The following is a 27147-nucleotide window of genomic DNA, read 5'->3' as shown; positions in this document are numbered from 1 at the left end:
GAAACGTGAATTTGTTGACATATGGGGTGAAAAACTCTAATGTATCCTTGGCATGCACTAATAATAAATGGAATATTGTTATGCCGATGTCCAAGCCCACAAGTTATGTGGAGTAACAATGGTTGAATATCAAATTCTCTGAGGAAACTTTGGAGACATTACGACTCATTTATTGGATCTTTATTACTAACTCCTGCTTAAGATCCATGTGGAAGGGTTTGGGTTTATCACTAGTCCATAAATATTGTCATGCATAAATGTTAAAATGCCAGTATCATTACTATTAACGAAATATATTTCCATGAGGTTTATAAAACTCTTTATAGAGTCATTTACCAAAAGTCTCTATTAATAGGCTTTGAAAATACTCTATTAATAGACTTTAAAAATACTACATTTTCAATAATAAGCATTTATAACTGATATAGTACAAGGCTAAACAATCCATTTATTTAGATTCTTTTTTTTTAAACGTTGCTAACTCTTCAAAGCCCTTTATTCATCTAGCTCAATTGCAAATGTTCTGCTCTGGAACACAAACATTTACGTGCTTTAGTTCAATGGAGAGTGTTGTATGGGGGCATTTCTGAATTTATTCAGGTCAATTGCAAATCAACAGCTCTGTGTCGGTCTCCAACTGCAGCATCTACAGGAAAGATGGCTTTGATTTCATTCATGTCATCTGCTGTCAATTTTCCTGAGAGAGAAGATATTATCATCCAGGTTCTTCATCTTGGTGGTTCCAGGAATGGGCACAACATCATTTCCCTAGTCTTGAACCCATGCAAGAGCAACCTGGCTTGGGCTACACCCTTTTCTTAAACTGATCTTACTTAGCTTTAGTAATAGATCTTGGTTTCGCTCAAGATTCTCACCTTAAAACCTCAGATTCCCCTGTTTAACAGATCAATTATTATGATATGAAAAAATCAACAATGACAAAATCAAATCAAATTAATTTTCACCTTTATTGTCAGTCTTGTCATGTAGATTTTTTTTTAGATTTTACTTTTTTGTTCAGTCTCAATGTTTTAACTCAACATCATATCATCTTTAAAATGGTACAATTATTAAATGGAAAAAAAAAATCCTATCCTTTACCTTATGAAGTCATTATTTGTCACACTTTGAAGAATTTTTCCTCCTGTGCTGAAGAAACCCATGCCTAAAGGACTGTATGGAACAATCCCAATCCCCAACTCCCTATGAATGGAATAAAATGAAATAAAATAAATATAAGTAAGCTTGTATTCCTTATCTAAGTTCAAATGGAACAAAGTTCAAAAAAAAATCTTATTAAAAGCTTCAACTTTTGGTATATACTGTGAACCCAATTCACAAATATTTATTCTCGATTCTCTGCAATCTATAAAGTAAACATTGAATCACTGACTGTTGAGGTATTATATCATCACAACGTTTACCTAAAGGTGGGAATAATTTGGGCCTCAGAATCCCTACTCCAGAGAGACCATTCAAGCTGCACAATAGTGATTGGATGCACTGCATGGGCCCTACAGATTGTTGAAGCAGAGGCTTCAAACAAACCCACATATTTTATATTTCCCTCTTCTACCAACTTCTTCAGTTCACCCATCTATATAAAAGGAAAACTGATTTGCTTGTTATTAGATTTCTTATGTTTTGCTAGGCGTCGGTAAAGAGCCAGAGGGATACAATCTTGCCCTCCAAAGCCATACAACCTTGATTATTAGACACACATTTTCTAGTGAAATTAGAGGTTTGAAATTTTGATTTTGTTGTTTCTGAGAAAAATTCATTGACTCATGTTACATTTCTTCATAAGAACTCATCTCTCATGACAATAAGTTGGAGTAGTATTGCACTTAATGACCTTCTAGAAAGGCTTAATGCTTCACCTTATGAGCATCATCTAAATGTAATGAGTACTACGTGTTCCATTCATTCTTATGAAAAATGAGTTCTTGTGAACCACTATTAAAATAACTTGTGTCAATGTGTTTCACTAGAAAACCACACAGTTGAATCCTTGTAGTAAAATCACAATTTGACTTGCTGTAGAAAATATTTCATACTTATCAATCTCAAGAATTGATATGTAAAATATATTTCTCACATCAAATCAAATTCAAGATTCAACTATGTAGTTTTTGGAGAAAAACCATTGCCCAAAATTTTATAAATAAAATTAAAATAAAAAACCTATCACAGTAGTATAGATTTTGAATCTTAAAACTTACAACGCCATGAAAAAATAGAATTTTGGTGCAAGGTTAAGGGTTTGGAATCCGAAGACTTATAGTAGCTTCTATGGGTACAATAATATCCACCCTGTGCTGGTAATAAAGATCAATATAGTCTATATCAAGCCTCTTGAGGCTTGCTTCACAGGCAGCCCTGACATATGCAGGATCTCCCTTCACACCAAATTCGCCATTACTCCAAGTCAATCCAAACTTAGTTACAATATACACCTTCTCTCTGATACCTTTCAGAGCCTATTTAGGAAGGAACAATAAAAGCATTATGCACAGTGTTAGAACAATCAAGCTCAGAGAATTAATAGATTAAGAAATGGAAACAGTACAAACTGGAAACAAGATGTGCATCTTTTGATCAATCAATGGTTTTAGAAAATGCATCTTTTGAGTAATATTGATCACTTTTCAGTGATGGGTTATATAGTTTTCAGCTATGTAAGGATTTGGTACAGTTGATGCTTCCGCAGCTCATAATTATGTTATAATGTTGAATTACTTTTCAGAAGAGTCTTCTAGTACAGGCTAGAAAAGAAACGTTAGAACTTAAGTATAAACACACAAGAGAGCTTGTTAGGTTTGTTTACATGAATGATCCAATGTTTTCAAGATGACACGAAATAAAATAGCATGTATGGTAGAACCATTTTTTAAATTGTAAACTGAAGCTTCTCGACACCTAACATATAGAAACTGTTATCCAAATTTTCTCATCTACATCACCACTTATCAGTTATAGCAGTAATCTTAAACTATATCATAGCAGTAACTGGGAGCTAGGCATGCTTAGATCAACATGTATGGTAGTCACAATCAAACATGGATTTCAAGAATTTTTAAGGAAATGAAAGCATTTCGTTTTATTCATGCTGCCTATCCAAGAACCTTGAATGACACAAAGAAATCTTACTCCTTTTGTCATATATTCTATCTTGGCTATATTTATAAGATGTGTCTGTATAATCTTTTGTCTAACATGAGAAGTCATACAAAATATTTGGAAATACCTTCATCTCTGAGTTACAAGGCATAGAATCATGCTAAATTGCTTTAATCCACCTTAGGTTCAGATTTCTTGATTATGCTTTGCAAATATTGATACACTGTTATCCTCTTTTGTAAATCCAATTTGACATTATTTGATTGGTAGTTGCTCTGTATTATGCATTAATGGTAGTCCATGTTCGAAGAATGTAATCCCATCTTTGTTATATGAATAGAGTTCGCATAAGAGATGTTGGTATGGTTTTTATAAAGCAGGTTAACAACTCTATCTTCTAAATTCTTTCTTATTGATCCGGGGGATACTTTCGTCAAAATTGAAGTATCTCCAAAAACTCCAACAATTAGCATCAGATTAAACTCCTTGAAATTTTGGACCCAACGCAATTTGAATGGGTGAGAAAGGAGCCTCTGTACCTAAATTTGACCAACCTTTGACTGGTCGTAACTTTTGTGTACGGACTCCTTGTGGTTCTCCTATTGTATTGGTTCCAAAGAAAGATGGGACTTGGAGAATGTGTATTGACTATAGGGCTCTGAACAAGATAACGGTAAAGAACAGGTACCCTCTTCCTAGAATTGATGATTTACTTGATCAATTGAAACATGCAATTTATTTCACTAAGCTAGACTTACGTAGCGGATATCATCAGATAAGAATTGCAGAAAGTGATATTTTGAAAACTGCTTTTAAGACAAAACAGGGACTTTATGAGTGGTTGGTTATGCCATTCGGGCTTTGTAATGCACTAGCTACATTTATGAGAGTCATGAATGATGTCTTCCATCCCTTTATAGATGATTTTTTCATACTCTATTTAGATGATATTCTTGTATTTAGTAAGTCTTGGGATGATCATGTAATTCATGTAAAGAAAGTATTTGAAATACTGAGAAAAGAAAAACTATATGTAAAGATGTCAAAATGCGAATTTGCAAAGACATCCTTAGTGTACTTAGGCTATGTCATAGGGAATGGTCAGTTGAAAGTAGACCCTACAAAGGTTGAATGTATTGTAAAATGGCCTAAGCCAAGTACAGTTACTGAAGTCAGGAGTTTCTTAGGTGCAGTTCAGTACTGGAGAAAGTTCATTGCAAATTTCTCATTCATTGCATCACCATTACATGCATTAACTAGTACTAAGGAAACTTTTCAGTGGGGAGGTCCGCAACAGAAGGCTTTCGACTCTTTAAAAGAAAAGTTGAGCACTGCACCAGTTTTGGCTTTACCAGATTTACATCAACCATTTGAGATTGAGACAGATGCGAGCGGGTTTGCCATGTGAGCTATACTCATGCAAGGAGGTAAACCAGTCTGCTACCACTCTGAAACTTTTTCAGGAGCAGTAAGTAACTATCCTACGTATGATAAAGAACTTTATGCTTTAGTTCAGAGTGTTAAAAAATGGAAACATTACTTAATGGGAAAGGAAACTGTAATCCACACTGATCACCAACCACTACAATATTTGCACTCACAATCTAAGTTGCAACAAAGTAGGCACTTTACGTGGATGGGTTTTCTACAACAGTTTCATTTGGTAATTAAGTATAAGAAGGGTTCCCATAACAAAGTAGCAGATATTCTGTCTAGACCTCCTATTCAGAATGCTTTGATAATCCTTCAAAATAGTTCTATGGTTCATGAAAGTTTTCAGGAACAATATGCTAATGACGAGAACTTTAAGGATATCTATGCAGCTTTAATCCAGGGTAAACATGTAGAAGAGAAAGATTACTATGTGCAGGATAATTTGTTGTACCACTTGGGAAAATTATGTATTCTTATAAATGAACAAGCACATGTAATCCGTGAAGCACACACCTCATTGATTGCAGGACATTTCGGGGTAAGTAAGACATTAGCTCAATTGTAGAAATATTGTTACTGGCCTCGTATGCAAGAAACTGTCACCAACTATATAAAATGATGTGTAATGTGTGCAACCAGTAAACCAAGTAATAGGAAATTAGGTTTGTACACACCATTACCTGTACCATCCCATCCATGGGAAAGTGTATCTATGGACTTTGTGGGAGGTTTACCTATTTCTAGGAAGGGTCATGATTATTTGTATGTAGTAGTTGATCGGTTCAGCAAAATGTGTATTTTAATGCCTTGTAAAAAATAAGTTACTACTGAACTGACTGCTCATTTGTACTTTCAAAATGTATGGGTTCATTTTGGGTTACCTACTTCTATTGTATCAGATCGAGATTATCGATTCTTAGGGGAATTTCGGTCATCTTTATGGGGACCCATGGACACCAAGCTGAAGAAGAATACAGCCTTCCATCCGCAGACCGATGGACAAACAGAGGTAGTGAACAAGACAATTGTGCATCTACTTAGAGGCTACTGCAGCAAACATCCTAAGTTGTGGGATGAAAGTCTTCATTATGTGCAACATGCTTACAACCATGCGGCACACTCTTCTACAAAGAGGTCTCCTTTTGAGACTTGCTTCGGTTACTTGCCTAAGACACCAATGGATTTTGCTTTTGGGAAGGACAATGTTGTAGATGGACGCCATGATGCAGAAAAGGCTTTAAAGTTCATCCAGAAGGTCCAAGCAATCCATCAGGCAGTAGAAGCACAATTAGAGCAGAGCCAAGCAAAATACATGGCTCGCCATGATAAGCATCGCATTGATCACCAATTCCAAGTTGGTGATAGAGTTTGGTTACATATCAGCAAGGAAAGAATGCAAGGTGAAGGAAGGAAGCTCAAAGCTATCAGGTATGGTCCTTTTGAGATCTTGGAAAAGATCGGTACTAATGCTTTTCGCCTTAATCTTCCTCCATACATGAAAATTTACTCAGTTGTCAATGTTGAGAATCTGAAGTTGTATGAGCCTCCAATGATCTTGGATGAAGAAATCAGTGTTCAGGTTCCATCAGTTGATGATCTTTCACCAGAGTATATGTCAGAATTGCTAGAAGATGTTATCCTAGATAGGAATGTCAAAACTTCACGAAGAGGACCAATTGAATACCTCCGAGTGGGATTGAAGGGGATGCATCCAAGCAAGGCAAGATGGATGGAGATTGGTAAAGTGAGGGAACTATACCCTCACCTTCTTTTTGAGTAATCCAAAATTTTGGTGGTCCGAAAGCTCCTCAGTGGGGAGGCTTGATCCGGGGGATACTTTCGTCAAAATTGAAGTATCTCCAAAAACTCCAACAATTAGCATCAGATTAAACTCCTTGAAATTCTGGACCAAACGCAATTTGAACGGGTGAGAAAGGATTCCTTTACTTATCATTCTTAGGAGAAGATTCTTTACTTGTACTTGCACTTATGCTAGAAGAACTTGGAGCTGATGAAAGAGATATACCTTTTCCTTTACCTTGAATCCCGATAGCAACAATCTTTGTCTCATCTCTGGAGTCAGATCCAAGATCTTGTTGAATTACAGCAGCAGTTTTCTGTTTACCTTTGTTTCCTCCAAGCCTTTTTTTAAAATTCTCAACTGCCAATGCGCTATTTTGGCACTTTAAGATATATTTAGCGCAATTTTTAATTATCCTTTATCTAACCCACCAACCTTATGTTAAATAAGGTATATGGTTAATTTGTTACCCTTAAATTGCCATAAAGCCAAATTTAAAAAATGTCTAAAGGGGGATAATCGAATATGGATCATATCATTTTGTTATAGCCTTATTTTGGCTAATTTTGTGTATAAAATGGGGGGGTTAGGAGGCTATATGGGCATTTAGAAAAAGGAGAGAATGTCGAAGTGCTGAGAGTAAGGGAGATTGTTGAAGTGTTTATTCCTGTACTTTGAAACAACGTGATGTTTTTGTACTTCAAAGGAATGACTTTGTAAACATTTGTACCTAATTTTTGGAGATAATCGGATCGGTCCCCCTATTGGAGCCGGAGTTGGAGACGTAGTCCATACGGATGAACTCCGAGATCAAATTGTTTGCGTCTTCTTTCTCTCATTGTCTCTTTTATCAGCTTAATCTTGTTGTTCTCTTATTTCATTTACGTTAATTTGATTCGTTAAAAGTTTTAAATTAATTCTATGTAATCAATTAGCATTCCTCTGTAATAGTCCTAGATCCTTAATCAGATCACTTATAAATGGACATTTGGATATGGAGATAGTAATGAAGGGTCTATATTGGTCAATATGATTGTGTTGGAATAGACAAGCAAAGGAAGTAATCAAAGCAATTAAGAAACACATTGCCAATAAGAATCCTAAGATCCAAATTCTTTCTCTGACGGTTAGTATTGAATAATATTATAAATTTCTATATACATTTTGATTTATTTTAAGTTATCATAACTGAGATATTTGGTTGAATTCTGAGTGCAAAAAATTTACTATAGTAAGAATTCATTTATGATTGACTTTGATTGATAACTTTGATTTAATATTTGCCTGGTTATTTTTGCAGCTATTAGAGACACTTACAAAAAATTGTGGTGATATTGTTCACTTGCAAAGGATGAAGTAGCCTGCCTTTTGAGGGGCAAAGAGACTGCCAAGATGCTCCTCCTCAGGTTCAAGGATGCCTGTGCCAGAAACAAGACTATCAACTCTAATTCAAGTCCCAATTTTCTCTCTGATTCTGAGCCAAATTGTCTCAGGAATCATTTCATACAGTCAAAAGTCAAGTTGGGAACATAGTATCTTAGCTCTAATGCCCATGTCCAAAATGCTGAACTTACCTTCAGAGAAGTCCTCTTGCATTGGATGTAGGATTTCCAGCTTGACAAACGTGCACATTACTCCAATTAAGTCCATGGGTTAGGGGAATTTTGAAGGTAAAGACAATGACTCAACTGTGGAGATGATATGCAAAACCTTAGTTTGAATGTGAGAAGGACAAATAGATTCCCCTTTAGTCTGCCCTATGGAACTATTGTGAATTATCAACCATACAAATCTTTTTATCTCTTAGTTGCTACCTTTTAGAAGGAATTCAACTTAGGTAATGAAGGTCACTGAGTTTGAATGTGAGATGAGGCACATACTCATGTACTATTAGGAATATCCATTCATATGGAGCTCACATGACTTTTCAACAATGTGCCAATTTATTTCTCATAGTTTCTTTACAATAAAATTGTAGTAGCTCTACGCTTTACAGTCTGCATTCTTAAAACAAACTTATGTAATGTGGTAAAAAACATTTGTGCTGGTTTTCTATTAATTATTTAATGAAAATGCTAGGAATGGTTTTTTCCTTCTATAAGGTTGATTGATCATGATGCGTCTTAATTTATCTAACAAGACACAAATTAAATACTTAGGCAAAGCTAATGTTTAGTTTATTCATGTTCTTTGTAATTAGGATACAATGGCCAGTTGACCAGTTGATCCAGAGGAGGAGTTGAGGTTGATGTCTCAGGAAGTATGTGGTTATGTGGAAGTTGTTCTGAATAGTCTTGCTGCAAATGTACCCAAAGTAAGAACCTTAGAACATCCTTGCATTAAATCACTATAGAAATAGGTGTTCTTTTATATGGTTCTCATGAGTATTAACTTGTCCTTCAATGATTGACAGGCTGTGGTGCTCTGCCAAGTTGAGAAATTCAAAGAGGAAATGCTGACTCAACTTTATAGCTCTGTCAGGTGAAGGTTAATTACATGAGGCTAACATGGCCATGGTACTAGTTATATTTGTTTTCTGTGTTCCTCATATATTATTTTTCAATTCTACTTCAAATAGCTCTCAGAGTATAGCAAAGATTGAAGAACTTCTCCAAGAAGATTAGAATGCAAAAAGGAAACATGAGAGATTCAAAAAATGGGCATCTTTATTGTCAAGACTTACTCATCAATTAAGTATCCATGATGTTCGAGCAACAAGTGATAATTTTTATTCAAATGGAGGTACTTGATATATTAGTTTTTGTTAAGTGAAATCTTTCTTTTCATAGTAATAAGTTAATACTTTTAATAGAGTATAATTTATCGTAGGTTTTAGCCCCATCGTCATCCCTTGTCCCCTCCTAACATGGTTTCCATGATATACTAGAATCTTTTTTGAATCACTAGAATATGATATTAGATCTTATTGGGCTCCTATGTCAAATGATTTTCTTTTGGATGAGGCCACTACTAGTTTTGAGGCTATTGTGATATGTAATGATATAACCAAAGATAATAAGAAGACTTCTATCATTTTTAGTAACTCTCATCCTTAGAAATTTGATGTGTGCCAGATAAGGGTAGGTTGGTTGGGGTTGAATGTCATGAAATCTGATCTAAAGTACTTTGATTATAGTTCCAAGGATGTTTGTGGGGTGCTTGTTCAACACCCTAGGATAGAGAGGGAAGTTATTGATTACTCTTATTTTGTTAAGAATGTTCAAGCTAATGGTGTGAAGGTTGTCATGGCCTCTGATTTTTCTACACTAACAATACTGAAGTCTCCTGAGGAATTTGGAGTGGATATCATCTTTGGGTCTTCTCAAAGATTTGGTGTCCCCCTGGACTATGGGGGCCCCTCATTTATATTGCTTGGTTACATCTTAAGAGTAAAAATGAATGATGCCTGGTAGGATTATTGGAGTTAATGTGGATTCCCATAGGAATCCTATGCTAAGGATGGAAATGTAGACAAGGGAGCAACACATCAAGCAAGATAATGCCACTAGAAATATCTACATGATACATGCATTAATTACAATATATCTTCTATGTATGCAATCTATCATGGTCTGGCAGGATTGAAAAAAAATGTAGAATGTGTACATGGTTTGGCGGGAGCATTTATTAGTGGATTAAAGAAATTTGGCACTATTAATGTTGAGGATGCTCCATTCCTTGATACTGTAAAGGTTATATGCTTATCATTAAGCAAGGGGAGATGGACATCAAAACTTCTATCATTACTGTCTCAACTCATGGAATGAATCCTGCAAGTGCTACAATGTGTGGAATGAAAATTGTTGTTGTTTGAACTGTTGCTAAAGAAAGTGAAGGATGTAGAGGAAAATAAGGAAACCTTGTAGCACTTATGATTACCTATCCTTCAATGCATGGTGTGTATGAGGAGGGTATTAAATAAGATATGTTAAATCATTCATGACAATGATAGTCAAGTGTACATGGATGGTGCAAACATGAATGTGCAGGTTGGACTAACTAGCTCAAGTTGAATTGGAGTGGATGTATGCCATCTCAATCTTTAGAAGATATTCTACATTCTACACTGTGGTATGGGGCCTATAGGAGTAAAGAAGCATTTGGCACCATTTTTACCATCACAACCTCTAGTACCAATAAATGGAATTACTACTCCTGAAGGGAATCCACAACCACTTGATATGATATCAACAGCACCATGGGGCTCAACCATGATTCTACCAATATCAATAAAAAGGGAGATTATGAAAATTGAGAATGGGAAAATGGACATTAAACATACTAATTTTATGGAAGATAATGTGTATAGAGAAAAAATTATAAATCCTTATGTTTTGGAATGACAAGTAGGGTAGATAGAGTTGAATGAAGGCTATGACAAGAATAAAAAGAAACACAAGGCAATCAATAGTTGTAGATAGTTCAAGAATTGACTTATTCCTAATATAGAAAATAGTGCAACACTTAAAGAGAGATTAACATTTATCAAGTGGATTTGATCATCTCAGGGTCAGATAAACTTCTATTAGTCAGGAATAAAATAGAAGATACAACTCCATTGTAAAATAAACAATTTGTAAGACAATATTATCAGACCCCAATTCTTGAGTAAATTAGGAACAAAATGCTGACAAAATATCCTCACAACCCTATTCAAGAGAAAATTTTGACTAACAACCATTGATATGATCCCACAACTTAATTTTGGAGTTACCTACAAATATTTCAAATGCACTATCAGGGGAGCTTCCACAAATTAGAGTGGACAGTCCATTTCATGTCTGTCCATTTCTTTTATTGGAAAATATCTAGAATCATAGAATGACTTGTCTGTCTTGGGTTTAACTGTAGCACTAATTATATTTTTATTAAAAAAATAATTTTTTCTTTCAAATGATTTCATCCCTTTGACTTGAAGAAAATAACAACCTAGTTCCAAACACTACATGGTTTTCTTAGCCTTTGATGAGTAGTTGCTGATGCACAATGAATTATGGAAAACAGATGTCTGACACTAACCACAATTTCATTCTGAAAAGTGAAAATTATTAGTTGGGCCTGTATAATAAAGTTTCTTGTCTGTTCATTTACTCTTTTATTTTTGATTAATAACTAACTCATTAAAAATTGTACAGATCTTTCACCTCCACATTTTAGCCCTCTTGCGATCTGTGTCTTGCAAAAGTGCCTTCGAGTTGTCGAGTCAAGTTCCAAAAGTCAAAAGCTTGCCCACCAGACAATGATTTCATTCTATGTGGCTAGTGTGATGAACTTTCTTTTGCATGCTCAGGTGTGGATCTGTTCTTCCTCATATAGTTCATTCTGAGTTTGAAGTCAAATCCTTATGTTGACAAGTGGATATTTCCTCTCACTGGCTAATTCAAGGTCATTATCTTTCACAATTGTGAATACTTTGCTTCCAAAAATCAATCAAGTATATCAATCCGATCATGGTTCAGAAGATTTTCTTTGTGAATGGAGTCCATTGGGAAGTTTGCTTCATTTTTCCCAAGGCATATTATCCAAAGAGCAAGTGAGATCCAGTTTGGAATCAATAGATACTCACTTTTTGGGAAAAGGAAATCCTACTGTTCAATGATCTCTTTCCCAAGTGCTGTCACTTGTAGAGAATACAGATTGTGAGAGGAAATCTGGTGCAGCAACTGCATTTGCATCCTCCATAGTATCTGCAATGCCAGAGGAAATAGTGGAAAACTTTCCTTCCCTGGTTACATTATGCCATAAAGTGTTTGGAAAGAACTTTTCTGTCTTGTTGGCTTTGTTGTGTGCGCACAGAGATCTTTTTGGTAGAATTGCTAATGCCTGGGATGATTATTTCTTATTGGGTCTGAAGCTTGCCCGATATTTTTATCAGACAAGTAGAAATAATGGTAATCTTCAAATACATCATGTTGATAAGCAATACTCTTCTTTGGATGATGGGTTCAAATTTTATCAAATTTTATTAAATTTAGAGAAATAGATCAAGACTTGCTCCAGATATTATTTAACTATTTAACCATTGATGAATTCTAGGAAAGTCTATTTAAGGGACCCTCATCTCTTCATTTTGAAAGGTTGAATGAGAATTTGCATTGAATTGTTGCTGGAATTCATACTCACAGTTTTTCATATTCACATACGCAAAGATGAAGGTTGACCAAAAGTTGACTAGATTTAACCACAGTTGACTTGAGTTGACTAGTTTCGAAAAGAATTTTGAAATAATAAAACGAAACTATTTAATTAAATGGAGTACTTACTTCTAATTAATTAAACAAAGTTATTTAATTAAATGAGAAGCCATCCTAATTAATTAAATGAAGTTATTTAATTAAATAAGAAAAGTGTCTCTAATTAATTAAAGATTACTTAATTAAATAGAAAAAGTAATTATGAGTGCATATCTCATTTTATTAAATTAAATATCTCAACAAAATATCTCTTCAGTTCAAAAAGGGAAAATTTCAGTTCACTATTTATCAAAATTAAGTTAAATTAGTTAACTCTTTTTTCTACTCAAATTGAATCAGCTAACTCTTTATTTTACTCATATTAAATCTGTTAACTCCCTTTAATTTGGAAATCTCCCTTTATGACTGAACTTTACCGTTAATCTTGACCGTTCATTGAAATCGATCTAAACCGTTGATGAATTTCAGGAAAGTCTATTTCAGAAACCCTCTTCTTTTCATTTGGAAAGGTTGAATGAGAATTTGCATCAAATTGTTGCTAGAATTCATACTCACATTTGCACATTTTCACATATGCAAAAATCAAGTTTGACCAAAAGTTGACCAAATTTAACGATGATTGACTTGAGTTGACTAGTTTCGAAAAGAATTTTGAAATAATTAAACGAATTTTTTTAATTAAATGGAGTACTTACTTCTAATTAATTAAACAAAGTTATTTAATTAAATGAGAAACCATTCCTAACTAATTAAATGAAGTTATTTAATTAAATAAGAAAAGTGTCTCTAATTAATTAAAGATTATTTAAATAAATACAAAAAGTAATTATGAGAGCATATCTCATTTTATTAAATTAAATATCTCAACAAAATCTCTCTTCAGTTCAAGAAAGGAAATTTCTAGTTCACTATTGATAAAAAATGAGTTAAATCAGTTAACTCCTTTTTCTACTCAAATTGAATTAGTTAACTCCTTAGTTTACTCAAATTAAATTTGTTAACTCCCTTTAATTTGGAAATCTCCCTTTATGACAGAACTTCACCTTTAATCCTGACTGTTGATTAAAATCGATCTCAACTGTTGATGAATTCGAGGAAAGTCTATTTAAGAGACCCTCATCTCTTCAATTTGAAAGGTTGAATGAGAATTTGCATCGAATTGTTGCTAGAATTCATAATCACATTTGCTCATATTCACATACGCAAAGATCAAGTTTGACCAAAAGTTGACCATATTTAACCATAGTTGACTTGAGTTGACTAGTTTCAATTTTTTAAAAAAAAATAATTAAAAGAAATTATTTAATTAAATGAGAAGCCATTTGTAATTAATTAAATGAAGTTATTTAATTAAATAAGAAAAGTGTCTTTAATTAATTAAAGATTATTTAATTAAATAGAAAAAGTAATTATGAGATCATATCTCATTTTATTAAATTAAATATCTCAACAAAATCTCTCTTCAATTTAAAAAGGGAAATTTCCAATTCACTATTGATCAAAAATGAGTTAAATCAGTTAACTCATTTTTCTACTCAAATTCAATCAGTTAACTCCTTATTTTACTGAAATTAAATCTGTTAACTCTCTTTAATTTGGAGATCTCTCTTTATGACTGAACTTCACCTTTAATCATGACCATTGATTGAAATCGATCTCAACCGTTGATGAATTCCAGAAAAGTTTATTTAGAAGACCCTCATCTTTTCATTTCAAAAAGTTGAATGAGAATTTGCATCGAATTGTTGCTGGAATTCATACTCACATTTTCTCATATTCACATACGCAAAGATCAAGTTTGACCAAAAGTTGACCACATTTAACCACGGTTGACTTGAGTTACCTAGTTTTGAAAAAAAATTTGAAATAGTTAAACGAAATTATTTAATTAAATGGTGTACTTCTAATTAATTAAACAAAGTTATTTAATTAAATGAGAAGCGATTCCTAATTAATTAAATGAAGTTATTTAATTAAATAAGAAAAGTGTCTCTAATTAATTAAAGATTACTTAATTAAATAGAAAAAGTAATTATGAGAGCATATCTCATTTTATTTCATTAAATATCTCAACACAATCTCTTTGCAATTCAAAAATGGAAATTTCCAGTTCACTATTGATAAAAAATGAGCTAAATCAGTTAACTCCTTTTTCTACTCAAATTGAATCAGTTAACTCCTTATTTTACTCAAATTAAATCTGTTAACTCATTTTAATTTGGAAATCTCTCTTTATGACTGAACTTCACCTTTAATCCTGGTCGTTGATGAATTCCAAGAAAGTCTATTTAAGAGACCCTCTTCTCTTCATTTTGAAAGGTTGAACGAGAATTTGCATCGAATTATTGCTGGAATTCATACTCGCATTTGCTCATATTCACATACGTAAAGATCAAGTTTGACCAAAAGTTGACCAAATTTAACCATGGTTGACTTGAGTTGACTAGTTTCGAAAAGAATTTTGAAATAATTAAACGAAATTATTTAATTAAATGAGAAGCCATTCTTAATTAATTAAATGAAGTTATTTAATTAAATAATAAACGTGTCTCTAATTAATTAAAGATTACTTGATTAAATAGAAAAAGTAATTATGAGAGCATATCTCATTTTACTATATTAAGTATCTCAACAAAATCTCTCTTCAGTTGAAAAAGGGAAATTTCTAGTTCACTATTGATCAAAAATGAGTTAAATGAGTTAACTCCTTTTTCTACTCAAATTGAATCAGTTAACTCCTTGTTTTACTCAAATTAAATCTGTTAACTCGCTTTAATTTCAAAATTTCCCTTTATGACTAAACTTCACGTTTAATCCTGACCGTTGATTGAAATCGATCTCAACCGTTGATGAATTCTAGAAAATTCTATTTAAGAGACTCTCATCTCATCATTTTGAAAGGTTGAATGAGATTTTGCATCGAATTGTTGCTAGAATTCATACTCACATTTGCTCATATTGACATACGCAAAGATCAAGTTTGACCAAAAGTTGATCTAATTTAACCACGGTTGACTTGAGTTGACTAATTTCGATTTTTTTTTTGAAATACTTAAATGAAATTATTTAATTAAATGGACTACTTACTTCTAATTAATTAAACAAAGTTATTTAATTAAATGAGAAGCCATTCCTAATTAATTAAATGAAGTTATTTAATTAAATAAGAAAAGTGTCTCTAATTAATTAAAGATTACATAATTAAATAGAAAAAGTAATTATGAGAGCATATCTCATTTTATTAAATTAAGTATCTCAACAAAATCTCTCTTCAGTTCAAAAAGGGAAATTTCAAGTTCACTATTGATCAAAAATGAGTTAAATCAGTTAACTGCTTTTTCTACTCAAATTCAATCAGTTAACTCTTTAGTTTACTCAATTTAAATCTCTTAACTCCCTTTAATTTGGAAACTCCCTTTATAACTGAACTTCACCATTAATCCTGACCGTTGATTGAAATTGATTGAAGTTATCTAATTAAATAAGAAATGTGTCTCTAATTAATTAAATATTATTTAATTAAATAGAAAGTGTAATTATGAAAGCATATTTGATTTTATCAAATTAAATATCTCAACAAAATCTCTCGTCAATTCTAAAAGAGAAATTTCTAGTTCACTATTGATCAAAAATGAGTTAAATCATTTAACTTCTTTTTCTACTCAAATTGATTTAGTTAACACCTTATTTTACTCGAATTAAATCTGTTAACTCCCTTTAATTTGAAAATCTCCCTTTATGACTAAACTTCACCTTTAATCTTGACCGTTGATTGAAATCGATCTCAATCGTTTATGAATTCTAGGAAAGTCTATTTAAGAGACCCTCATCTCTTCATTTTGAAAGGTTGAATGAGAATTTGCATCGAATTGTTGCTGGAATTCATACTCACATTTGCTCATATTCACATCCGCAAAGATCAAGTTTGACCAAAAGTTGACCAGATTTAACCACGGTTGACATGAGTTGACTAGTTTCGAAAAGAATTTTGAAATAATTAAATAAAATTATTTAATTAAATAGAGTACTTACTTCTAATTAATTAAACAAAGTTATTTAATTAAATAAGAAGTGTGTCTCTAATTAATTAAAGATTATTTAATTAAATAGAAAAATTAATTATGAAAGCATATATGATTTTATCAAATTAAATATCTCAACAAAATCTCTCTTCAATTCAAAAAGAGAAATTATCAGTTCACTATTAATAAGAAATGAGTTAAATCATTGAACTCCTTTTTCTAATCAAATTGAATCAATTAACACCTTATTTTACTCGAATTAAATCTGTTAACTCCCTTTAATTTGGAAATCTCCCTTTATGACTGAACTTCACCTTTAATCCTGACTCTTGATTGAAATCGATCTCAACCGTTGATGAATTCCAAGAAAGTCTATTTAAGAGCCCCCCATCTCTTCATTTTGAAAGGTTGAATGAAAATTTGCATTGAATTGTTGCTGAAATTCATACTCACATTTGCTCATATTCACATACGCAAAGATCAAGTTTGACCAAAAGTTGACCAGATTCAACCAAGGTGGACTTGAATTGACTAATTTCGAAAAGAATTTTGAAAGAATTAAACAAAATTATTTAAATAAATGGAGTACTTACTTCTAATTAATTAAAAAAAGTTATTTAATTAAATGAGAAGCCATTCCTAATTAATTAAATGAAGTTATTTAATTAAATAATAAAAGTGTTTCTAATTAATTAAAGATTATTTAATTAAATAGAACAAGTAATTATGAGAGCATAACTGATTTTATTAAATTAAATATCTCAAAAAAATCTCTCTTTAGTTCAAAAAGGAAAATTTTTTAGTTCACTATTGATCAAAAATGAGTTAAATCAGTTAACTCCTTTTTCTACTCAAATTGAATGAGTTAACTCCTTATTTTACTCAAAATAAATCTGTTAACTCTTTTTAATTTGGAAATCTCCCTTTATGACTGAACTTCACCTTTAATCCTGATTGTTGATTGAAATCGATCTAAACCATTGAGGAATTCAAGGAAAGTCTATTTAAGAGACCCTCATCTCTTCATTTTGAAAGGTTGAAAGAGAATTTGCATCAAATTGTTGTTAGAATACATACACAAAGATCAAGATTGACCAAAAGTTGATTAGATTTAGCCACGGTTGACTTGAGTTGACTAGTTTCAAAAAGAATTATGAAATAATTAAACGAAATTATTTAATTAAGTGGAGTACTTACTTTAAATTAATTAAACAAAGTTATTTAATTAAATGAGAAGCCATTCCTAATTAATTAAACGAAGTTATTTAATTAAATAAGAAAAGTTTCTGTAAATAATTAAAGATTACTGAATTAAATAGAAAAGGTAATTATGAGAGCATGTCTCATTTTATTAAATTAAATATCTCAAAAAAATCTCTCTTCCATTCAAAAAGTGAAATTTTCAGTTCACTATTGATCAAATATGAGTTAAATGAGTTAACTCCTTTTTCTACTCAAATTGAATAAGTTAACTCCTCATTTTACTCAAATTAAATCTATTAACTCCCTTTAATTTTAAAATCTCACTTTATGACTGAACTTCACCTTTAATCTTGACCGTTGATTGAAATAAATCTCAATCGTTGATGAATTTCAGAAAAGTCTATTTAGGAGACCCTCATCTCTTCATTTTGAAAGGTTGAATGAGAATTTCCATCAAATTGTTGCTGGAATTCATATTCACATTTGCTCATATTGACATACGCAAAGATCAAGTTTGACCAAAAGTTGACCAAATTTAACTACAGTTGACTTGAGTTGAATAGTTTCGAAAAGAATTTTGAAATACTTAAATGAAATTATTTAATTAAATGAAGTACTTACTTCTAATTAATTAAACAAAGTTATTTAATTAAATGAGAAGCCATTCCTAACTAATTAAATGAAGTTATTTAATTAAATAAGAAAAGTGTCTCTAATTTTTTAAAGATTATTTAATTAAATCGAAAAAGTAATTATGAGAGCATATCTCATTTTATTAAATTAAATATCTCAACAAAATCTCTCTTCAGTTCAAAAAGGGAAATTTCCAGTTCACTATTAATAAAAAATGAGTTAAATCAGTTAACTCTTTTTCCTACTCAAATTGAATCAGTTAACTCCTTATTTTACTCAAATTAATTCTGTTAAGTCCCTTTAATTTGAAAATCTCCCTTTATGACTAAACTTCACCTTTAATCCTGACTGTTGATTGAAATTGATTTCAACCGTTAGTGAATTCAAGGAAAGTCTATTTAAGAGATGCTTATCTCTTCATTTTTAAAGGTTGAATGAGATCCTCATATTCACATATGCAAGGATCAAGTTTGACCAAAAGTTGACCAGATTTAACCACGGTTGACTTGAGTTGACTAGTTTCGAAAAGAATTTTCAAATAATTAAACGAAATTATTTCATTAAATGGAGTACTTACTTTTAATTAATTAAACAAAGTTATTTAATTAAATGAGAAGCTATTCCTAATTAATTAAATGAAGTTATTTAATTAAATAATAAATGTGTCTCTAATTAATTAAAGATTACTTAATTAAATAAAAAAAGTAATTATGAGAGCATATCTCATTTTATTAAATTAAATATCTGAAAAAAAATTATCTTCATTTCAAAAAGGGAAATTTTCAGTTCACTATTGATAAAAACTGAGTTAAATCAGTTAACTCCTTTTTCTACTCAAATTGAATCAGTTAACTCTTTATTTTACTCGAATTAAATTTGTTAACTCCCTTTAATTTGGAAATCTCCCTTTATGACTTAATTTCACCTTTAATCTTGACTATTGTTTGAAATCAATCTCAACCGTTGATGAATTCTAAGAAAGTCTATTTAGGAGACCCTCATCTCTTCATTTTGAAAGGTTGAATGAGAATTTGCATCGAATTGTTGTTGGAATTCATACTCACCTTTGCTCATATTCACATACGCAAATATCAAGTTTGACCAAAATTTGACCAGATTTAACCATGGTTGACTTGAGTTGACTAGTTTTGAAAAGAATTTTGAAATAATTAAACAAAATTATTTAATTAAATAGAGTACTTACTTCTAATTAATTAAACAAAGTTATTTAATTAAATGAGAAGCCATTCCTAATTAATTAAATAAGAAAAGTGTTTCTAATTAATAAAATATTACTTAATTAAATAAAAAAAGTAATCATGAGAGCATATCTCATTTTATTAAATTAAATATCTCAACAAAATCTCTCTTCAATTCAAAAAGGAAAATTTCCAGTTCAATATTGATAAAAAATGAGTTAAATTAGTTAAGTCCTTTTTTTAGTCAAATTCATTCAGTCAACTCCTTATTTTACTCAATTTAAATATGTTAACTCCCTTTAATTTTGAAACTCCATTTATGACTGAACTTCACCTTTAATCCTGACCGTTGATTGAAATTGATCTCAACCTTTGATGAATTCCAGGAAAGTCTATTTAAGAGACCCTCATCTCCTCATTTTTAAACGTTGAATGAGAATTTGCATCGAATTGTTGCTGGAATTCATACTCACATTTTCTCATATTCACATACGCAAAGATCAAGTTTGACCAAAAGTTGACCAGATTTAACCATGGTTGACTTGACTTGACTAGTTACGATTTTTTTTTGAAATAATTAAATAAAATTATTTAATTAAATGGAGTAATTACTTCTAATTAATTAAACAAAGTTATTTAATTAAATGAGAAGCCATTCCTAATTAATTAAATGAAGTTATTTAATTGAATAAGAAGTGTGTCTCTAATTAATTAAAGATTATTTAATTAAATAGAAAAAGTAATTATGAAAGCATATCTAATTTTATTAAATTAAATATTTCAACAAAGTCTCTCTTCAGTTCAAAAAGAGAAATTTTTAGTTCACTATTGATAAAAAATGAGTTAAATTATTTCACTATTTTTTCTACTCAAATTGAATCAGTTAACTCCTTATTTTACTCGAATTAAATCTGTTAACTCCCTTTAATTTGGAAATCTCTCTTTATGACTGAAATTCACCTTTAATCCTGACTGTTGATTGAAATCGATCTCAACCGTTGATGAATTCTAAGAAAGTCTATTTAAGAGACCCTCATCTCTTCATTTTGAAAGGTTGAATGAGAACTTGAATCGAATTGTTGCTGAAATTCATTCTCACATTTGCTCATATTCACATATACAAAGATCAAGTCTGACAAAAAGTTGATCAGATTTAACCACAATTGACTTGAGTTGACTAGTTTCAAAAAGAATTTTGAAATAATTAAACAAAATTATTTAAATAAGTGGAGTACTTATTTCTAATTAATTTAACAAAGTTATTTAATTAAATGAGAAGCCATTCTTAATTAATTAAATGAAGTTATTTAATTAAATAAGAAAAGTGTCTCTAATTAATTAAAGATTACTTAATTAAATAGAAAAAGTAATTATGAGAGCATATCTTATTTTATTAAATTAAATATCTCAATAAAATCTCTCTTCAGTTCAAAAAGGGAAATTTCTAGTTCACTAATGATAAAAAATGAGTTAAATCAGTTAACTCTTTTTTCTACTCAAATTGAATCAGTTAACTCTTTATTTTACTCAAATTAAATCTATTAAGTCCCTTTAATTTGAAAATCTCTCTTTATGACTGAACTTCTCCTTTAATCTTGATCGTTGATTGAAATCGATCTCAACCATTGATGAATTTTAGAAAAGTCTATTTAAGACACCCTCATCTCTTCATTTTGAAAGGTTGAATGACAATTTGCATCGAATTGTTGTTGGAATTCATACTCACATTTGCTCATATTCATATACGAAAAGATCAAGTTTGACCAAAAGTTGACTAGATTTAACCACAGTTGACTTGAGTTGACTAAATTCAAAAAGAATTTTTAAATAATTAAATGAAATTATTTACTTAAATGGAGTACTTACTTATAATTAATTAAACAAAGTTATTTAATTAAATGAGAAGCCATTACTAACTAATTAAATGAAGTTATTTAATTAAATAAGAAAAGTGTCTCTAATTAATTAAAGATTATTTAATTAAATAAAAAAAGTAATTATGAGAGCATCTCTCATTTGATTAAATTAAATATCTCAACAAAATCTCTCTTCAGTTCAAAAAGAGAAATTTCCAGTTCACTATTGATCAAAAATGAGGTAAATAAGTTAACTCTTTTTTCTACTCAAATTGAATCAGTTAACTCCTTATTTTACTCAAATTAAATCTGTTAACTACCTTTAATTTGAAAATCTCCCTTTATGACTGAACTTCACCTTTAATTCCGATCGTTGATTTAAATTGATCTCAACCGTTGATGAATTCTAGGAAAGTCTATTTAAGAGACCCTCATCTCTATATTTTGAAAGGTTGAATGAGAATTTGCATCACATTGTTACTGGAATTCATACTCACATTTGCTCATATTCACATACCCAAAGATAAATTTTGACCGAAAGTTGACCATATTTAACCACTGTTGACTTGAGTTGACTAGTTTCAAAAGAATTTTAAAATAATTAAACGAAATTATTTAATTAAATGGAGTACTTACTTCTAATTAATTAAACAAAGTTATTTAATTAAATGAGAAGCCATTCCTAATTAATTAAATAAAATTATTTTATTAAGTAAGAAAAGTGTCTCTACATAATTAAAGATTATTTAATTAAATAGAAAAAGTAATTATGAGAGCATATCTCATTTTATTAAATTAAATATCTCAACAAAATCTCTCTTTAGTTCAAAAAAGAAAATTTCTAGTTCAATATTGATAAAAAATGAGTTAAATAATTTAACTCCTTTTTCTACTCAAATTTAATCAGTTAACTCTTAATTTTATTTAAATTAAATCTGTTAACTCCCTTTAACTTGGAAATCTCCCTTTATGACTGAACTTCACCTTTAATCCTGAGCGTTGATTGAAATCAAGCTCAACCGTTGATGAATTCCAGGAAAGTCTATTTAAGAGACCCTCATCTCTTCATTTTGAAAGGTTGAATGAGAATTTGCATCGAATTGTTACTGGAATACATACTCACATTTTTTCATATTCACATACGCAAAAATCAAGTTTGACCAAAAGTTGACCAGATTTAACCATGGTTGACTTGAGTGGATTAATTTCGAAAAGAATTCTGAAATAATTAAACGAAATTATTTAATTAAATCGAGTACTTACTTCTAATTAATTAAACAAAGTTATTTAATTAAATGAGAATCCATTCCTAATTAATTAAATGAAGTTATTTAATTAAATAAGAAAAGTGTCTCGAATTAATTAAAGATTATTTAATTAAATAGAAAAAGTAATTGTGAGAGCATATCTAATTTTATTAAATTAAATATCTCAACAAAATTTCTCTTCATTTAAAAAAGGTAAATTTCCAGTTCTCTATTGATAAAAAATGAGTTAAATCAGTTAACTCCTTTTTCAACTCAAATTCAATCAGTTAACTCCTTATTTTGCTCAATTTAAATCTGTTAACTCCCTTTAATTTTGAAATGCCCTTTATGACTGAACTTCACCTTTAATCCTGATCGTTTATTGAAATCGATCTCAATCGTTGATGAATTCTAAGAAAGTCTATTTAAGAGACCCTCATCTCTTCATTTTGAAAGGTTGAATAAAAATTTGGATCGAATTTTTGCTGGAATTCATACTCACATTTGCTCATATTCACATATGCAAAGATCAAGTTTGACCAAAAGTTGACCAGACTTAACCACGGTTGACTTGAGTTGACTGGTTTCGAAGAGAATTTTAAAATAATTAAAGAAAATTATTTAATTAAATCGAGTACTTACTTCTAATTAATTAAACAAAGTTATTTAATTAAATGAGAAGCCATTCCTAATTAATTAAATGAAGTTATTTAATTAAATAAGAAGTGTGTCTCTAATTAATTAAAGATTAATTAATTAAATAGAAAAAGTAATTATGAAAGCATATATGATTTTATTAAATTAAATATGTCAACAAAATCTCTTTTCAATTCAAAAAGAGAAAGTTTCAGTTCACTATTGATAAAAAATGAGTTAAATCATTTAAATCCTTTTTCTACTCAAATTGAATCAGTTAACTCCTTATTTTACTCGAATTAAATCTGTTAACTCTTTTTAATTTGGAAATCTCCCTTTATGACTGAAATTCACTTTTAATCTTGACCGTTGATTGAAAACGATCTCAACCGTTGAGGAATTCCAAGAAAGTCCATTTAAGAGACCCTTATCTCTTCATTTTGAGAAGTTGAATGAGAATTTGCATCGAATTGTTACTGAAATTCATACTCACATTTGCTCATATTCACATACGCAAAGATCAAGTTTGACCAAAAGTTGACCAAATTTAACCACGATTGACTTGAGTTTACTAATTTCAAAAAGAATTTTGAAATAATTAAATGAATTTATTTAATTAAATGGAGTACTTACTTCTAATTAATTAAACAAAGTTATTTAATTAAATGAGAAGCCATTCGTAATTAATTAAACAAAGTTATTTAATTAAATGAGAAGCCATTCGTAATTAATTAAATGAAGTTATTTAATTAAATAATAAAAGTGTCTCTAATTAATTAAAGATTACTTAATTAAATAGAAAAAGTAATTATGAGAACATATCTCATTTTATTAAATTAAATATCTCAACAAAATCTCTCTTTAGTTCAAAAAGAAAAATTTCCTGTTCACTATTGATCAAAACTGAGTTAAATCAGTTAACTCTTTTTTCTACTCAAATTGAATTAGTTAACTCATTAATTTACTCAAATTAAATTTGTTAACTCCCTTTAATTTGGAAATCTCCCTTTAAGACTGAATTTCACCTTTAATCCTGACATTTGATGAATTCAACAAAAGTCTATTTAAGAGAACATCATGTCTTCAGTTTCAAAGGTTGAATGAGAATTTGCATTGAATTGTTGCTGGAATTCATACTCACATTTGCTCATATTTACATACGTAAAGATCAACTTTGACCAAAAGTTGACTAGATTTAACCACGGTTGACTTGAGTTGACTAGTTTAAGCAAGAATTTTGAAATAATTAAACAAAATTATTTAATTAAATGGAGTACTTACTTCTAATTAATTAAATAAAGTTATTTAATTAAATGAGAAGCCATTCCTAATTAATTAAATGAAGTTATTTAATTAAATAAGAAAAATGTCTCTAATTAATTAAAGATTATTTAATTAAATGTAAAAAGTAATTATGAGAGCATATCTCATTTTATTAAATTAAATATCTCAACAAAATCTCTCTTTACTTCAAAAAGGGAAAATTTCAGTTAACTATTGATAAAAAATGAGTTAAATGAGTTAACTCCTTTTTCTACTCAAATTGAATCAGTTAACTCCATATTTTACTCAAATTAAATCTGTTAACTCCCTTTAATTTGGAAATCTCACTTTATGACTGAACTTCACCTTTAATTCTGACCGCTGATTGAAATCGATCTCAACTGTTGATGAATTCCAGCAAAGTCTATTTAAGAGACCCTCATCTCCTCATTTTGAAAGTTGAATGAGAATTTGCATTGAATTGTTGCTGGAATTCATACTCAGATTTGCTCATATTCAATTACGCAAATATCAAGTTTAACCAAAAGTTGACCAGATTTAACCACGGTTGACTTGAGTTGACTAGTTTTGAGAAAAAAATTTGAAATAATTAAACAAAATTATTTAATTAAATGGAGTACTTACTTCTAATTAATTAAACAAAGTTATTTAATTAAATGAGAAGCCATTCCTAATTAATTAAATGAAGTTATTTAATTGAATAAGAAAAGTGTCTCTAATTAATTAAAGATTATTTAATTAAATAGAAAAAGTAATTATGAGAGCATATCTCATTTTATTAAATTAAATATCTAAACAAAATCTATCTTCAGTTCAAAAAGTGAAATTTCCAATTACTATTGATCAAAATTGAGTTAAATCAGATAACTCCTTTTTCTCCTAAATTTAATCAGTTAACTCCTTATTTTACTCAAATTAAATTTGTTAACTCTTTTTATTCTGGAAATCTCCCTTTATGACTGAACTTCACCTTTAATCCTGACCACTGATTGAAATCAATCTCAATCGTTGATGAATTCTAGAAACGTCTATTTAAGAGACCCTCATCTCTTCATTTGAAAGGTTGAATGAGAATTTGTATCGAATTGTTGCTAGAGTTCATACTCACATTTGCTCATATTCACATACACAAAGATCAAGTTTGGCCAAAAGTTGACTAGATTTAACCACAGTTGACTTCGGTTGACTAGTTTTGAAAAGAATTTTGAAATAATTAGATGAAATTATTTAATTAAATGGAGTACTTCTAATTAATTAAACAAAGTTATTTAATTAAATGAGAAGCCATTCCTAATTAATTAAATGAAGTTATTTAATTAAATAAGAAAAGTGTCTCTATTTAATTAAAGATTATTTAATTAAATAGAAAAAGTAATTATGAGAGTATATCTCATTTTATTAAATTAAATATCTCAACAAAATCTCTCTTTAGTTCAAAAACAAAAATTTCAAGTTCACTATTGATAAAAAATGAGTTAAATCAGTTAACTCCTTTTTCTACTCAAATTGAATCAGTTAACTCCTTATTTTACTCAAATTAAATTTGTTAACTCCCTTTAATTTTGAAATCTCCCTTTATGACTGAACTTCACAATTCATCCTGACCACTGATTAAAATCGATCTTAACCGTTGATGAATTCCATGAAAGTCTATTTAAGAGACCGTCATCTCTTCATTTTGAAAGGTTGAATGACAATTTGCATCGAATTGTTGTTGGAATTCATACTCATATTTGCTCATATTCACATACGCAAAGATCAAGTTTGACCAAAAGTTGACCAGATTTAACCACAGTTGACTAGAGTTGACTAGTTTCAAATTTTTTTTTGAAATAATTAAACGAAATTATTCAATTAAATGAAGTCCTTACTACTAATTAATTAAACAAATTTATTTAATTAAATGAGAAGCCATTTGTAATTAATTAAATAAAATTATTTAATTAAATAAGAAAAGTGTCTCTAATTAATTAAAGATTATTTAATTAAATAGAAAAAGTAATTATGAGAGCATATCTCATTTTATTAAATTAAATATCTCAACAAAATCTCTGTTCAGTTCAAAAAGGGAAATTTCTAATTCACTATTGATAAAAAATGAGTTAAATGAGTTAACTCCTTTTTCTACTCAAATTGAATCAGTTAGCTCCTTATTTTACTCAAATTAAATCTATTAACTCCCTTTAATTTAGAAATCTCCATTTATGACTGAACTTCACTATTAATCCTGACCACTGATTGAAATAGATCTCAACCGTTGATGAATTCCAGTAAAGTCTATTTAAGAGACCCTCATCTATTCATTTTGGAAGGTTGAATGAGAATTTGCATTGAATTGTTGTTGGAATTCATACTCACATTTGCTCATATTCACATACGGAAAGATCAAGTTTGAACAAAAGTTGATCAGATTTAACCACGGTTGACTTGAGTTAACTAGTTTCGAATTTTTTTTTGAAATAATTAAACGAAATTATTTAATTTAATGGAGTACTTACTAATAATTAATTAAACAAAG

At 29.9% G+C, this 27147-nt stretch overlaps 3 pseudogenes; 2 read left to right on the top strand and 1 right to left on the bottom strand.

The window, feature by feature from the left end:
• Window positions 1–557: 557 nt before the first annotated feature.
• Window positions 558–7987, bottom strand: LOC149554785 (putative aldo-keto reductase 2; annotated as a pseudogene).
• Window positions 7988–8603: 616 nt separating this feature from the next.
• Window positions 8604–10047, top strand: LOC149554784 (glycine dehydrogenase (decarboxylating), mitochondrial-like; annotated as a pseudogene).
• Window positions 10048–10063: 16 nt separating this feature from the next.
• On the top strand, window positions 10064–10698 carry LOC149554783 (glycine dehydrogenase (decarboxylating), mitochondrial pseudogene; annotated as a pseudogene).
• The last annotated feature ends 16449 nt before the right edge of the window (window positions 10699–27147 follow it).

This window comes from Cupressus sempervirens, chromosome 5 (genome assembly GCF_028749045.1).
Source record: "Cupressus sempervirens isolate cs-2001-9-10 chromosome 5, ASM2874904v1, whole genome shotgun sequence".
Classification (NCBI taxonomy): domain Eukaryota; kingdom Viridiplantae; phylum Streptophyta; class Pinopsida; order Cupressales; family Cupressaceae; genus Cupressus; species Cupressus sempervirens.
Note: the sequence above shows the minus strand (reverse complement) of the source record. Positions and strands in the feature narration are given on the sequence as shown.